The 15,040-nt window shown below is 37.8% G+C and overlaps 4 non-coding genes across 4 annotated transcripts; 1 reads left to right on the top strand and 3 right to left on the bottom strand.

The window, feature by feature from the left end:
• Positions 1-1,660: 1,660 nt before the first annotated feature.
• On the bottom strand, positions 1,661-1,742 carry TRNAS-GCU (transfer RNA serine (anticodon GCU)). The gene has a single exon. It is a non-coding gene; the product is annotated as a tRNA-Ser (tRNA).
• Positions 1,743-3,423: 1,681 nt separating this feature from the next.
• Positions 3,424-3,505, bottom strand: TRNAS-GCU (transfer RNA serine (anticodon GCU)). The gene has a single exon. It is a non-coding gene; the product is annotated as a tRNA-Ser (tRNA).
• A 2,309-nt stretch (positions 3,506-5,814) lies between these two features.
• On the top strand, positions 5,815-5,888 carry TRNAT-AGU (transfer RNA threonine (anticodon AGU)). Its single transcript has one exon. It is a non-coding gene; the product is annotated as a tRNA-Thr (tRNA).
• A 3,212-nt stretch (positions 5,889-9,100) lies between these two features.
• TRNAS-GCU (transfer RNA serine (anticodon GCU)) lies at positions 9,101-9,182 on the bottom strand. Its single transcript has one exon. It is a non-coding gene; the product is annotated as a tRNA-Ser (tRNA).
• Positions 9,183-15,040: the final 5,858 nt, after the last annotated feature.

Raw genomic sequence — 15,040 nt, 5'->3', positions numbered from 1 at the left:
AATTGCAAAACTTCAAAGCCTTTGTCCTCGATACAGCTTCTGTAAATTTGTCAGTCTTTTAAATGAATGCTCTTCAAAATTTACTTGGCTTCTTAAGTGTTATGACTGAGATTGAAATCTTATTCCATGTTTCTGCTCTACGTCGAATGGAACTCAAGCTCAATATTGTTTTGCTGCGCTAACCAGTTGAATGTTCGATTGGTGCTTCAATCTTCCTTGGATTTCAAATGCATGCCATCTTCTGGTGCTGTGGCTTAGTTTGTTAAAGCGCCTGTCTAGTAAACAGGAGATCCTGAGTTTGAATCTCAGCAGTGCCTTGTTTTCATCTCCTCACAAAGAAGCTTCCTATCTTAAAAATAGGTGTTTCACTTGCGACTGATAGTGCAATTATGAGATTAAAAATCTCTTCTATCTAAGAGATATAAAGGAAGAAAGATGGCTTCAAGCATGACAATGTAAAACCAGTTGATTTAGTTTTGAAATGCCTCCTTTCTATGCATCTCTAATCCGTTTATCCAATGTATCTCACCTTTATGTCCTTTGGCTTAGTTGGTCAAAGAGCCTGTTTAGTAAACAGAAAATCTTGAATTTGAATGCCAGCATTGCTATTCTTTCTTTATGTCAGTTTGGGGCTTCTTAACTCTCTATGCAGGCTTTCTAATGTATCACACCTGTTTGTCCTTTGTCTTAGTTGGTCAAAGAGCCTGTTTAGTAAACAGAAAATCTTGAATTTGAATGCCAGCAGTGCTATTCTTTCTTTATGTCAGTTTGGGGCTTCTTAACTCTCTATGCAGGCTTTCTAATGTATCACACCTGTTTGTCCTTTGTCTTAGTTGGTCAAAGAGCCTGTTTAGTAAACAGAAAATCTTGAATTTGAATGCCAGCAGTCCTCTTCCTTCTTTATCTCAGTTTAGGGCTGTTTAACTCTCTATGCAGGCTTTCTAATGTATCACACCTGTTTGTCCTTTGTCTTAGTTGGTCAAAGAGCCTGTTTAGTAAACAGAAAATCTTGAATTTGAATGCCAGCAGTCCTCTTCCTTCTTTATCTCAGTTTAGGGCTGTTTAACTCTCTAAGCAGGTTTTCTAATGTATCACACCTGTTTGTCCTTTGTCTTAGTTGATCAAAGAGCCTATTTAGTAAATGGAAAATCTTGAATTTGAATGCCAGCAGTCCTTTTCCTTCTTTATCTCAGTTTAGGGCTGTTTAACTCTCTAAGCAGGCTTTTTAATGTTTCGCACCTGTTTGTCCTTTGGCTTAGTTGGTCAAAGAGCCTATTTAGTAAAAGGAAAATCTTGATTTTGAATGTCAGCAGTGCTTTCTATTCTTCATCTCATTTTGTGGGTTTTTACCCCAAAAAGAGGACTTTTACTCTTGTTTGTCATCAAATATTAATTTCCCACAGCCCTAATATAGTGCAATTGAGAAAAAAAATTCTCTGCTGTTGAAACACTTTAAAAGGAATTAGAGGATATAATTTTCTTTACAGAATATAGGATGGCATCAATCTTTACCAATTAAAACAAGTGGATTTACAGATCTGACTCTGCAAAGTTTGATAGCAGCACAGGAGTATTGTAAACTTTCATGCTTGAAGTGTCCACTGCTTGGGTTAAAAATGAAAACCAAACCATTCAACATGAAAGAAGAAGCAGATTAATCCGACGAGGATGGGATTCGAACCCATGCATGCAGAGCACAATGGATTAGCAGTCCATCGCCTTAACCACTCGGCCACCTCGTCTACATAGTGCCCGTGTGTTTAGGTGGGAAGATGTTGAGAGGGTTTTTACCAGTCAGTTTTTTTTCACTGAAGATTGTATGTTGGCTTTTGTCAGAGTTGCCTTATCTCGTCAACTACAGTGCCTGTTGTTTGAAGTTAGCTTGGGGAAAACTCTATCAGAAATGAACCAGTGCTGAGGTTTTTAATATCAATTAGTCATAATTTTTCCTCCTTTTGGTTTTGCCATGGCATTTCTTCAATCTGTCTATTCTGTGTCATAACTTGGAAGCAAAACAAGTCCCAAATTTCAGCTGTGCTAAAAGATGGCTCATTCAATTGCAAAACTTCAAAGCCTTTGTCCTCGATACAGCTTCTGTAAATTTGTCAGTCTTTTAAATGAATGCTCTTCAAAATTTACTTGGCTTCTTAAGTGTTATGACTGAGATTGAAATCTTATTCCATGTTTCTGCTCTACGTGGAATGGAACTCAAGCTCAATATTGTTTTGCTGCGCTAACCAGTTGAATGTTCGATTGGTGCTTCAATCTTCCTTGGATTTCAAATGCATGACATCTTCTGGTGCAGTGGCTTAGTTGGTTAAAGTGCCTGTCTAGTAAACAGGAGATCCTGAGTTCGAATCTCAGCAGTACCTTGTTTTCGTCTCCTCACAAAGAATCTTAAAAATAGGTGTTTCACTTGCGACTGATAGTGGAATTATGAGATTAAAAATCTCTTCTATCTACGAGATATAAAGGAAGAAAGATGGCTTCAAGCATGACAATGTAAAACCAGTTGATTTAGTTTTGAAATGCCTCCTTTCTATGCATCTCTAATCCGTTTATCCAATGTATCTCACCTTTATGTCCTTTGGCTTAGTTGGTCAAAGAGCCTGTTTAGTAAACAGAAAATCTTGAATTTGAATGCCAGCAGTGCTATTCTTTCTTTATGTCAGTTTGGGGCTTCTTAACTCTCTAAGCAGGCTTTCTAATGTATCACACCTGTTTGTCCTTTGTCTTAGTTGGTCAAAGAGCCTGTTTAGTAAACAGAAAATCTTGAATTTGAATGCCAGCAGTCCTCTTCCTTCTTTATCTCAGTTTAGGGCTGTTTAACTCTCTAAGCAGGCTTTCTAATGTATCACACCTGTTTGTCCTTTGTCTTAGTTGGTCAAAGAGCCTATTTAGTAAATGGAAAATCTTGAATTTGAATGCCAGCAGTCCTTTTCCTTCTTTATCTCAGTTTAGGGCTGTTTAACTCTCTAAGCAGGCTTTTTAATGTTTCGCACCTGTTTGTCCTTTGGCTTAGTTGGTCAAAGAGCCTATTTAGTAAAAGGAAAATCTTGATTTTGAATGTCAGCAGTGCTTTCTATTCTTCATCTCATTTTGTGGGTTTTTACCCCAAAAAGAGGACTTTTACTCTTGTTTGTCATCAAATATTAATTTCCCACAGCCCTAATATAGTGCAATTGAGAAAAAAAATTCTCTGCTGTTGAAACACTTTAAAAGGAATTAGAGGATATAATTTTCTTTACAGAATATAGGATGGCATCAAGCTTTACCATTTAAAACCAGTGGATTTACAGGTCTGACTCTGCAAAGTTTGATAGCAGCACAGGAGTATTGTAAACTTTCATGCTTGAAGTGTCCACTGCTTGGGTTAAAAATGAAAACCAAACCATTCAACATGAAAGAAGAAGCAGATTAATCCGACGAGGATGGGATTCGAACCCATGCATGCAGAGCACAATGGATTAGCAGTCCATCGCCTTAACCACTCGGCCACCTCATCTACATAGCGCCCGTGCGTTTAGGGGGGAAGATGTTGAGAGGGTTTTTACCAGTCAGTGTTTTTTCACTGAAGATTGTATGTTGGCTTTTGTCAGAGTTGCCTTATCTCGTCAACTACAGTGCCTGTTGTTTGAAGTTAGCTTGGGGAAAACTCTATCAGAAATGAACCAGTGCTGAGGTTTTTAATATCAATTAGTCATAATTTTTCCTCCTTTTGGTTTTGCCATGGCATTTCTTCAATCTGTCTATTCTGTGTCATAACTTGGAAGCAAAACAAGTCCCAAATTTCAGCTGTGCTAAAAGATGGCTCATTCAATTGCAAAACTTCAAAGCCTTTGTCCTCGATACAGCTTCTGTAAATTTGTCAGTCTTTTAAATGAATGCTCTTCAAAATTTACTTGGCTTCTTAAGTGTTATGACTGAGATTGAAATCTTATTCCATGTTTCTGCTCTACGTGGAATGGAACTCAAGCTCAATATTGTTTTGCTGCGCTAACCAGTTGAATGTTCGATTGGTGCTTCAATCTTCCTTGGATTTCAATTGCACGACATCTTCTGGTGCAGTGGCTTAGTTGGTTAACTCAGATCCTGAGTTCGAATCTCAGCAGTGCCTTGTTTTCATATCCTCACAAAGAAGCTTCCTATCTTAAAAATAGGTGTTTCACTTGCGACTGATAGTGCAATTGTGAGATTAAAAATCTCTTCTATCTAAGCGATATAAAGGAAGAAAGATGGCTTCAAGCATGACAATGTAAAACCAGTTGATTTAGTTTTGAAATGCCTCCTTTCTATGCATCTCTAATCCGTTTATCCAATGTATCTCACGTTTATGTCCTTTGGCTTAGTTGGTCAAAGAGCCTGTTTAGCAAACAGAAAATCTTGAATTTGAATGCCAGCAGTGCTATTCTTTCTTTATGTCAGTTTGGGGCTTCTTAACTCTCTAAGCAGGCTTTCTAATGTATCACACCTGTTTGTCCTTTGTCTTAGTTGGTCAAAGAGCCTGTTTAGTAAACAGAAAATCTTGAATTTGAATGCCAGCAGTCCTCTTCCTTCTTTATCTCAGTTTAGGGCTGTTTAACTCTCTAAGCAGGCTTTCTAATGTATCACACCTGTTTGACCTTTGTCTTAGTTGGTCAAAGAGCCTATTTAGTAAATGGAAAATCTTGAATTTGAATGCCAGCAGTCCTTCTCCTTCTTTATCTCAGTTTAGGGCTGTTTAACTCTCTAAGCAGGCTTTTTAATGCTTCGCACCTGTTTGTCCTTTGGCTTAGTTGGTCAAAGAGCGTATTTAGTAAAAGGAAAATCTTGATTTTGAATGTCAGCAGTGCTTTCTATTCTTCATCTCATTTTGTGGGTTTTTACCCCAAAAAGAGGACTTTTACTCTTGTTTGTCATCAAATATTAATTTCCCACAGCCCTAATATAGTGCAATTGAGAAAAAAAATTATCTGCTGTTGAAACACTTTAAAAGGAATTAGAGGATATAATTTTCTTTACAGAATATAGGATGGCATCAAGCTTTACAAATTAAAACCAGTGGATTTACAGATCTGACTCTGCAAAGTTTGATAGCAGCACAGGAGTATTGTATACTTTCATGCTTGAAGTGTCCACCGCTTGGGTTAAAAATGAAAACCAAACCATTCAACACGAAAGATGAAGCAGATTAATCCGACGACGATGGGATTCGAACCCATGCATGCAGAGCACAATGGATTAGCAGTCCATCACCTTAACCACTCGGCCACCTCGTCTACATAGCGCCCGTGCGTTTAGGTGGGAAGATGTTGAGAGGGTTTTTACCAGTCAGTGTTTTTTCACTGAAGATTGTATTTTGGCTTTTGTCAGAGTTGCCTTATCTCGTCAACTACAGTGCCTGTTGTTTGAAGTTAGCTTGGGGAAAACTCTATCAGAAATGAACCAGTGCTGAGGTTTTTAATATCAATTAGTCATAATTTTTCCTCCTTTTGGTTTTGCCATGGCATTTCTTCAATCTGTCTATTCTGTGTCATAACTTGGAAGCAAAACAAGTCCCAAATTTCAGCTGTGCTAAAAGATGGCTCATTCAATTGCAAAACTTCAAAGCCTTTGTCCTCGATACAGCTTCTGTAAATTTGTCAGTCTTTTAAATGAATGCTCTTCAAAATTTACTTGGCTTCTTAAGTGTTATGACTGAGATTGAAATCTTATTCCATGTTTCTGCTCTACGTGGAATGGAACTCAAGCTCAATATTATTTTGCTGCGCTAACCAGTTGAATGTTCGATTGGTGCTTCAATCTTCCTTGGATTTCAAATGCATTCCATCTTCTGGTGCTGTGGCTTAGTTGGTTAAAGCGCCTGTCTAGTAAACAGGAGATCCTGAGTTCGAATCTCAGCAGTGCCTTGTTTTCATCTCCTCACAAAGAAGCTTCCTATTTTAAAAATAGGTGTTTCACTTGCGACTGATTGTGAGATTAAAAATCTCTTCTACCTAAGAGATATAAAGGATGAAAGATGGCTTCAAGCATGACAATGTAAAACCAGTTGATTTAGTTTTGAAATGCATCCTTTCTATGCATCTCTAATCCGTTTATCCAATGTATCTCACCTTTATGTCCTTTGGCTTAGTTGGTCAAAGAGCCTGTTTAGTAAACAGAAAATCTTGAATTTGAATGCCAGCTATTCTTTCTTTATGTCAGTTTGGGGCTTCTTAACTCTCTAAGCAGGCTTTCTAATGTATCACACCTATTTGTCCTTTGTCTTAGTTGGTCAAAGAGCCTGTTTAGTAAACAGAAAATCTTGAATTTGAATGCCAGCAGTGCTATTCTTTCTTTATGTCAGTTTGGGGCTTCTTAACTCTCTAAGCAGGCTTTCTAATGTATCACACCTGTTTGTCCTTTGTCTTAGTTGGTCAAAGAGCCTGTTTAGTAAACAGAAAATCTTGAATTTGAATGGCAGCAGTCCTCTTCCTTCTTTATCTCAGTTTAGGGCTGTTTAACTCTTTAAGCAGGCTTTCTAATGTATCACACCTGTTTGTCCTTTGTCTTAGTTGGTCAAAGAGCCTATTTAGTAAATGGAAAATCTTGAATTTGAATGCCAGCAGTCCTTTTCCTTCTTTATCTCAGTTTAGGGCTGTTTAACTCTCTAAGCAGGCTTTTTAATGTTTCACACCTGTTTGTCCTTTGGCTTAGTTGGTCAAAGAGCCTATTTAGTAAAAGGAAAATCTTGATTTTGAATGTCAGCAGTGCTTTCTATTCTTCATCTCATTTTGTGGGTTTTTACCCCAAAAAGAGGACTTTTACTCTTGTTTGTCATCAAATATTAATTTCCCACAGCCCTAATATAGTGCAATTGAGAAAAAAAATTCTCTGCTGTTGAAACACTTTAAAAGGAATTAGAGGATATAATTTTCTTTACAGAATATAGGATGGCATCAAGCTTTACAAATTAAAACCAGTGGATTTACAGGTCTGACTCTGCAAAGTTTGATAGCAGCACAGGAGTATTGTAAACTTTCATGCTTGAAGTGTCCACTGCTTGGGTTAAAAATGAAAACCAATCCATTCAACATGAAAGAAGAAGCAGATTAATCCGACGAGGATGGGATTCAAACCCATGCATGCAGAGAACAATGGATTAGCAGTCCATCGCCTTAACCACTCGGCCACCTCATCTACATAGCGCCCGTGCTAAACGGGGGGAAGATGTTGAGAGGGTTTTTACCAGTCAGTGTTTTTTCACTGAAGATTGTATGTTGGCTTTTGTCAGAGTTGCCTTATCTCGTCAACTACAGTGCCTGTTGTTTGAAGTTAGCTTGGGGAAAACTCTATCAGAAATGAACCAGTGCTGAGGTTTTTAATATCAATTAGTCATAATTTTTCCTCCTTTTGGTTTTGCCATGGCATTTCTTCAATCTGTCTATTCTGTGTCATAACTTGGAAGCAAAACAAGTCCCAAATTTCAGCTGTGCTAAAAGATGGCTCATTCAATTGCAAAACTTCAAAGCCTTTGTCCTCGATACAGCTTCTGTAAATTTGTCAGTCTTTTAAATGAATGCTCTTCAAAATTTACTTGGCTTCTTAAGTGTTATGACTGAGATTGAAATCTTATTCCATGTTTCTGCTCTACGTGGAATGGAACTCAAGCTCAATATTGTTTTGCTGCGCTAACCAGTTGAATGTTCGATTGGTGCTTCAATCTTCCTTGGATTTCAAATGCATGACATCTTAAAGTGCCTGTCTAGTAAACAGGAGATCCTGAGTTCGAATCTCAGCAGTACCTTGTTTTCGTCTCCTCACAAAGAATCTTAAAAATAGGTGTTTCACTTGCGACTGATAGTGGAATTATGAGATTAAAAATCTCTTCTATCTACGAGATATAAAGGAAGAAAGATGGCTTCAAGCATGACAATGTAAAACCAGTTGATTTAGTTTTGAAATGCCTCCTTTCTATGCATCTCTAATCCGTTTATCCAATGTATCTCACCTTTATGTCCTTTGGCTTAGTTGGTCAAAGAGCCTGTTTAGTAAACAGAAAATCTTGAATTTGAATGCCAGCAGTGCTATTCTTTCTTTATGTCAGTTTGGGGCTTCTTAACTCTCTATGCAGGCTTTCTAATGTATCACACCTGTTTGTCCTTTGTCTTAGTTGGTCAAAGAGCCTGTTTAGTAAACAGAAAATCTTGAATTTGAATGCCAGCAGTGCTATTCTTTCTTTATGTCAGTTTGGGGCTTCTTAACTCTCTATGCAGGCTTTCTAATGTATCACACCTGTTTGTCCTTTGTCTTAGTTGGTCAAAGAGCCTGTTTAGTAAACAGAAAATCTTGAATTTGAATGCCAGCAGTCCTCTTCCTTCTTTATCTCAGTTTAGGGCTGTTTAACTCTCTATGCAGGCTTTCTAATGTATCACACCTGTTTGTCCTTTGTCTTAGTTGGTCAAAGAGCCTGTTTAGTAAACAGAAAATCTTGAATTTGAATGCCAGCAGTCCTCTTCCTTCTTTATCTCAGTTTAGGGCTGTTTAACTCTCTAAGCAGGTTTTCTAATGTATCACACCTGTTTGTCCTTTGTCTTAGTTGATCAAAGAGCCTATTTAGTAAATGGAAAATCTTGAATTTGAATGCCAGCAGTCCTTTTCCTTCTTTATCTCAGTTTAGGGCTGTTTAACTCTCTAAGCAGGCTTTTTAATGTTTCGCACCTGTTTGTCCTTTGGCTTAGTTGGTCAAAGAGCCTATTTAGTAAAAGGAAAATCTTGATTTTGAATGTCAGCAGTGCTTTCTATTCTTCATCTCATTTTGTGGGTTTTTACCCCAAAAAGAGGACTTTTACTCTTGTTTGTCATCAAATATTAATTTCCCACAGCCCTAATATAGTGCAATTGAGAAAAAAAATTCTCTGCTGTTGAAACACTTTAAAAGGAATTAGAGGATATAATTTTCTTTACAGAATATAGGATGGCATCAATCTTTACCAATTAAAACAAGTGGATTTACAGATCTGACTCTGCAAAGTTTGATAGCAGCACAGGAGTATTGTAAACTTTCATGCTTGAAGTGTCCACTGCTTGGGTTAAAAATGAAAACCAAACCATTCAACATGAAAGAAGAAGCAGATTAATCCGACGAGGATGGGATTCGAACCCATGCATGCAGAGCACAATGGATTAGCAGTCCATCGCCTTAACCACTCAGCCACCTCGTCTACATAGTGCCCGTGTGTTTAGGTGGGAAGATGTTGAGAGGGTTTTTACCAGTCAGTTTTTTTTCACTGAAGATTGTATGTTGGCTTTTGTCAGAGTTGCCTTATCTCGTCAACTACAGTGCCTGTTGTTTGAAGTTAGCTTGGGGAAAACTCTATCAGAAATGAACCAGTGCTGAGGTTTTTAATATCAATTAGTCATAATTTTTCCTCCTTTTGGTTTTGCCATGGCATTTCTTCAATCTGTCTATTCTGTGTCATAACTTGGAAGCAAAACAAGTCCCAAATTTCAGCTGTGCTAAAAGATGGCTCATTCAATTGCAAAACTTCAAAGCCTTTGTCCTCGATACAGCTTCTGTAAATTTGTCAGTCTTTTAAATGAATGCTCTTCAAAATTTACTTGGCTTCTTAAGTGTTATGACTGAGATTGAAATCTTATTCCATGTTTCTGCTCTACGTGGAATGGAACTCAAGCTCAATATTGTTTTGCTGCGCTAACCAGTTGAATGTTCGATTGGTGCTTCAATCTTCCTTGGATTTCAAATGCATGACATCTTCTGGTGCAGTGGCTTAGTTGGTTAAAGTGCCTGTCTAGTAAACAGGAGATCCTGAGTTCGAATCTCAGCAGTACCTTGTTTTCGTCTCCTCACAAAGAATCTTAAAAATAGGTGTTTCACTTGCGACTGATAGTGGAATTATGAGATTAAAAATCTCTTCTATCTACGAGATATAAAGGAAGAAAGATGGCTTCAAGCATGACAATGTAAAACCAGTTGATTTAGTTTTGAAATGCCTCCTTTCTATGCATCTCTAATCCGTTTATCCAATGTATCTCACGTTTATGTCCTTTGGCTTAGTTGGTCAAAGAGCCTGTTTAGCAAACAGAAAATCTTGAATTTGAATGCCAGCAGTGCTATTCTTTCTTTATGTCAGTTTGGGGCTTCTTAACTCTCTAAGCAGGCTTTCTAATGTATCACACCTGTTTGTCCTTTGTCTTAGTTGGTCAAAGAGCCTGTTTAGTAAACAGAAAATCTTGAATTTGAATGCCAGCAGTCCTCTTCCTTCTTTATCTCAGTTTAGGGCTGTTTAACTCTCTAAGCAGGCTTTCTAATGTATCACACCTGTTTGACCTTTGTCTTAGTTGGTCAAAGAGCCTATTTAGTAAATGGAAAATCTTGAATTTGAATGCCAGCAGTCCTTCTCCTTCTTTATCTCAGTTTAGGGCTGTTTAACTCTCTAAGCAGGCTTTTTAATGCTTCGCACCTGTTTGTCCTTTGGCTTAGTTGGTCAAAGAGCGTATTTAGTAAAAGGAAAATCTTGATTTTGAATGTCAGCAGTGCTTTCTATTCTTCATCTCATTTTGTGGGTTTTTACCCCAAAAAGAGGACTTTTACTCTTGTTTGTCATCAAATATTAATTTCCCACAGCCCTAATATAGTGCAATTGAGAAAAAAAATTATCTGCTGTTGAAACACTTTAAAAGGAATTAGAGGATATAATTTTCTTTACAGAATATAGGATGGCATCAAGCTTTACAAATTAAAACCAGTGGATTTACAGATCTGACTCTGCAAAGTTTGATAGCAGCACAGGAGTATTGTATACTTTCATGCTTGAAGTGTCCACCGCTTGGGTTAAAAATGAAAACCAAACCATTCAACACGAAAGATGAAGCAGATTAATCCGACAACGATGGGATTCGAACCCATGCATGCAGAGCACAATGGATTAGCAGTCCATCACCTTAACCACTCGGCCACCTCGTCTACATAGCGCCCGTGCGTTTAGGTGGGAAGATGTTGAGAGGGTTTTTACCAGTCAGTGTTTTTTCACTGAAGATTGTATTTTGGCTTTTGTCAGAGTTGCCTTATCTCGTCAACTACAGTGCCTGTTGTTTGAAGTTAGCTTGGGGAAAACTCTATCAGAAATGAACCAGTGCTGAGGTTTTTAATATCAATTAGTCATAATTTTTCCTCCTTTTGGTTTTGCCATGGCATTTCTTCAATCTGTCTATTCTGTGTCATAACTTGGAAGCAAAACAAGTCCCAAATTTCAGCTGTGCTAAAAGATGGCTCATTCAATTGCAAAACTTCAAAGCCTTTGTCCTCGATACAGCTTCTGTAAATTTGTCAGTCTTTTAAATGAATGCTCTTCAAAATTTACTTGGCTTCTTAAGTGTTATGACTGAGATTGAAATCTTATTCCATGTTTCTGCTCTACGTGGAATGGAACTCAAGCTCAATATTGTTTTGCTGCGCTAACCAGTTGAATGTTCGATTGGTGCTTCAATCTTCCTTGGATTTCAAATGCATGACATCTTCTGGTGCTGTGGATTAGTTGGTTAAAGTCCCTGTCAAGTAAACAGGAGATCCTGAGTTCGAATCTCAGCAGTGCCTTGCTTTCATCTCCTCACAAAGAAGCTTCCTATCTTAAAAATAGGTGTTTCACTTGCGACTGATAGTGCAATTGTGAGATTAAAAATCTCTTCTACCTAAGAGATATAAAGGAAGAAAGATGGCTTCAAGCATGACAATGTAAAACCAGTTGATTTAGTTTCGAAATGCCTCCTTTCTATGCATCTCTAATCCGTTTATCCAATGTATCTCACCTTTATGTCCTTTGGCTTAGTTGGTCAAAGAGCCTGTTTAGCAAACAGAAAATCTTGAATTTGAATGCCAGCAGTGCTATTCTTTCTTTATGTCAGTTTGGGGCTTCTTAACTCTCTAAGCAGGCTTTCTAATGTATCACACCTGTTTGTCCTTTGTCTTAGTTGGTCAAAGAGCCTGTTTAGTAAACAGAAAATCTTGAATTTGAATGCCAGCAGTGCTATTCTTTCTTTATGTCAGTTTGGGGCTTCTTAACTCTCTAAGCAGGCTTTCTAATGTATCACACCTGTTTGTCCTTTGTCTTAGTTGGTCAAAGAGCCTGTTTAGTAAACAGAAAATCTTGAATTTGAATGCCAGCAGTCCTCTTCCTTCTTTATCTCAGTTTAGGGCTGTTTAACTCTCTAAGCAGGCTTTCTAATGTATCACACCTGTTTGTCCTTTGTCTTAGTTGGTCAAAGAGCCTATTTAGTAAATGGAAAATCTTGAATTTGAATGCCAGCAGTCCTTTTCCTTCTTTATCTCAGTTTAGGGCTGTTTAACTCTCTAAGCAGGCTTTTTAATGTTTCGCACCTGTTTGTCCTTTGGCTTAGTTGGTCAAAGAGCCTATTTAGTAAAAGGAAAATCTTGATTTTGAATGTCAGCAGTGCTTTCTATTCTTCATCTCATTTTGTGGGTTTTTACCCCCAAAAGAGGACTTTTACTCTTGTTTGTAATCAAATATTAATTTCCCACAGCCCTAATATAATGCAATTGAGAAAAAAAATTGTCTGCTGTTGAAACACTTTAAAAGGAATTAGAGGATATAATTTTCTTTACAGAATATAGGATGGCATCAAGCTTTACAAATTAAAACGAGTGGATTTACAGATCTGACTCTGCAAAGTTTGATAGCAGCACAGGAGTATTGTAAACTTTCATGCTTGAAGTGTCCACCACTTGGGTTAAAAATGAAAACCAAACCATTCAACACGAAAGAAGAAGCAGATTAATACGACGAGGATGGGATTCGAAACCATGCATGCAGAGCACAATGGATTAGCAGTCCATCGCCTTAACCACTCGGCCACCTCATCTACCTAGCACACGTGCGTTTAGGTGGGAAGATGTTGAGAGGGTTTTTACCAGTCAGTGTTTTTTCACTGAAGATTGGATGTTGGCTTTTGTCAGAGTTGCCTTATCTCGTCAACTACAGTGCCTGTTGTTTGAAGTTAGCTTGGGGAAAACTCTATCAGAAATGAACCAGTGCTGATGTTTTTAATATCAATTAGTCATAATTTTTCCTCCTTTTGGTTTTGCCATGGCATTTCTTCAATCTGTCTATTCTGTGTCATAACTTGGAAGCAAAACAAGTCCCAAATTTCAGCTGTGCTAAAAGATGGCTCATTCAATTGCAAAACTTCAAAGCCTTTGTCCTCGATACAGCTTCTGTAAATTTGTCAGTCTTTTAAATGAATGCTCTTCAAAATTTACTTGGCTTCTTAAGTGTTATGACTGAGATTGAAATGTTATTCCATGTTTCTGCTCTACGTGGAATGGAACTCAAGCTCAATATTGTTTTGCTGCGCTAACCAGTTGAATGTTCGATTGGTGCTTCAATCTTCCTTGGATTTCAAATGCATGCCATCTTCTGGTGCTGTGGATTAGTTGGTTAAAGTGTCTGTCAAGTAAACAGGAGATCTTGAGTTCGAATCTCAGCAGTGCCTTGCTTTCATCTCCTCACAAAGAAGCTTCCTATCTTAAAAATAGGTGTTTCACTTGCGACTGATAGTGCAATTGTGAGATTAAAAATCTCTTCTACCTAAGAGATATAAAGGAAGAAAGATGGCTTCAAGCATGACAATGTAAAACCAGTTGATTTAGTTTTGAAATGCATCCTTTCTATGCATCTCTAATCCGTTTATCCAATGTATCTCACCTTTATGTCCTTTGGCTTAGTTGGTCAAAGAGCCTGTTTAGTAAACAGAAAATCTTGAATTTGAATGCCAGCTATTCTTTCTTTATGTCAGTTTGGGGCTTCTTAACTCTCTAAGCAGGCTTTCTAATGTATCACACCTATTTGTCCTTTGTCTTAGTTGGTCAAAGAGCCTGTTTAGTAAACAGAAAATCTTGAATTTGAATGCCAGCAGAGCTATTCTTTCATTATGTAAGTTTGGGGCTTCTTAACTCTCTAAGCAGGCTTTCTAATGTATCACACCTGTTTGTCCTTTGTCTTAGTTGGTCAAAGAGCCTGTTTAGTAAACAGAAAATCTTGAATTTGAATGCCAGCAGTCCTCTTCCTTCTTTATCTCAGTTTAGGGCTGTTTAACTCTCTAAGCAGGCTTTCTAATGTATCACACCTGTTTGTCCTTTGTCTTAGTTGGTCAAAGAGCCTATTTAGTAAATGGAAAATCTTGAATTTGAATGCCAGCAGTCCTTTTCCTTCTTTATCTCAGTTTAGGGCTGTTTAACGCTCTAAGCAGGCTTGTTAATGTTTCGCACCTGTTTGTCCTTTGGCTTAGTTGGTCAAAGAGCCTATTTAGTAAAAGGAAAATCTTGATTTTGAATGTCAGCAGTCCTTTTCCTTCTTTATCTCAGTTTAGGGCTGTTTAACTCTCTAAGCAGGCTTTTTAATGTTTCGCACCTGTTTGTCCTTTGGCTTAGTTGGTCAAAGAGCCTATTTAGTAAAAGGAAAATCTTGATTTTGAATGTCAGCAGTGCTTTCTATTCTTCATCTCATTTTGTGGGTTTTTACCCCCAAAAGAGGACTTTTACTCTTGTTTGTAATCAAATATTAATTTCCCACAGCCCTAATATAATGCAATTGAGAAAAAAAATTGTCTGCTGTTGAAACACTTTAAAAGGAATTAGAGGATATAATTTTCTTTACAGAATATAGGATGGCATCAAGCTTTACAAATTAAAACGAGTGGATTTACAGATCTGACTCTGCAAAGTTTGATAGCAGCACAGGAGTATTGTAAACTTTCATGCTTGAAGTGTCCACCACTTGGGTTCAAAATGAAAACCAAACCATTCAACACGAAAGAAGAAGCAGATTAATACGACGAGGATGGGATTCGAAACCATGCATGCAGAGCACAATGGATTAGCAGTCCATCGCCTTAACCACTCGGCCACCTCATCTACCTAGCACACGTGCGTTTAGGTGGGAAGATGTTGAGAGGGTTTTTACCAGTAAGTGTTTTTTCACTGAAGATTGGATGTTGGCTTTTGTCAGAGTTGCCTTATCTCGTCAACTACAGTGCCTGTTGTTTG

This window comes from Dendrobates tinctorius, unplaced genomic scaffold, assembly GCF_039654945.1.
Source record: "Dendrobates tinctorius isolate UK_male_01 unplaced genomic scaffold, ASM3965494v1 ptg000204l, whole genome shotgun sequence".
Lineage (NCBI taxonomy): Eukaryota > Metazoa > Chordata > Amphibia > Anura > Dendrobatidae > Dendrobates > Dendrobates tinctorius.
The sequence above is the reverse complement of the archived record's forward strand: the minus strand, read 5'-3'. Positions and strand labels throughout refer to the sequence as shown.